The sequence below is a fragment of the Magnolia sinica genome, chromosome 1, assembly GCF_029962835.1.
Source record: "Magnolia sinica isolate HGM2019 chromosome 1, MsV1, whole genome shotgun sequence".
In the NCBI taxonomy this organism is placed as follows: Eukaryota; Viridiplantae; Streptophyta; class Magnoliopsida; order Magnoliales; family Magnoliaceae; genus Magnolia; species Magnolia sinica.
Window position 1 is genome coordinate 93,793,912 of NC_080573.1, and position 1,354 is coordinate 93,795,265.

General features: G+C 39.7%; 1 non-coding gene across 1 annotated transcript; it reads left to right on the plus strand.

Annotated features, from left to right (window-relative positions):
- The first annotated feature begins 934 nt into the window (after positions 1-934).
- LOC131223483 (small nucleolar RNA R71) lies at positions 935-1,041 on the plus strand. Its single transcript, XR_009160485.1, has one exon. It is a non-coding gene; the product is annotated as a small nucleolar RNA R71 (small nucleolar RNA).
- The last annotated feature ends 313 nt before the right edge of the window (positions 1,042-1,354 follow it).

Genomic DNA, 1,354 nt, shown 5'->3' on the forward strand with positions numbered 1-1,354 from the left:
ATTGGGGGATGGTGCAATCGGCTTGCTTTGGAATTCCGATTTTAACTCTTGTGGGGTGTTGTTAGGTCTATCAGTTTCATCTACTTCCAGGTCCATAGATTTTTCATCCCTTACCAGAATAAATTTGTCAATTATCTTCCCACTCCTAGGAGTTGTGATAAACTTTGCTTGCTCCATTTGATTTGAAGAGTTTGGATCACTTATTTCGTATTGCAATTTAAGATTGGGGAAAGGTTGGGCTGAAAGAATCCTTTTTTTTCCAATTAAAATTTTTGTCTCATGCCCTTGTATGGCCTTTGAAAAGTCTTGAAGGGTTTGTAATATACTCTGAGTGATAAACTCTTAGTTTTGAATATGTTTTCAGACCAAATCCTCTTGAGGTTTCCCTTGATTCAAGAATTGATTAGGGATTCCTTGAGGAGTAGTAGTTTGTCCATTCCTCCAATTAAAGTTCAGATGATTTCTCCAACTAGGATTATATGTGTTAGACATGGGTCCACTAAAAGATCTTAAGTAGTTGTTCACGGCATTCGATTGCTCGTTCAGTGCCTCTTAAAAAGCAGGTATCGTTGGGCAATTTTTAGTTGTATGTATGTTACAAGCACAGATACCACAAACAACTTCCTTAGCCTTATCCTTCGTAAGTTCCATGGCCTTAACCTTCCTTGTGAGACTGGCCACTTTAGCATTTATATCATCATCCTCTTTCAGCAAGTATATCCCACCTCTCTCCCTTGCTTGAGTAGGCTTAGATGTGGTGATAGGTTTTGGGGTGATGTCTCATAATCGTGCAGTTTTAGCGAGTTTGTCAAACTAATCCCACACCTTATCAACATTCTTATTCATAAATTCCCCATTGCACATCGTCCCGACGAATTGGCGCATGGAAGATGTCAGTCCATCATGGAAGAAAGTTGTTATGCGTCACATTTCAAAACCGTGTTGTGAGCATGAACTGATGAGATCCTTGAACCGCTCCTAACATTGGAAGAATGTTTCATCTTCCTTTTGGGCGAAGTTCATAATCGACTTCCTGATGGTGTTCATCTTATGGTGTGGAAAGAATTTTTTTATGAACTCCTTCATCATATCATTCCATGTGCCAATAGATCGCGAACATAGTGAGTGTAACCACGTCTTAACTTTCTCTTTCAAGGAGAAAGGAAAGAGTTTCAGCCTGACCATGTCCTTAGACACATTAGGAAAGTATAAAGTGGCTATAACCTCTTCAAACTCTTGCAAGTGCAGGTATAGACTTTCATATTCAAGTCCTAGGAACTTTGGAAGGAGTTGGATCACTCCAGCTTGATATCCATGTTTCCAGGAAAAATCATACAAGAAGGGGTGCTCACCC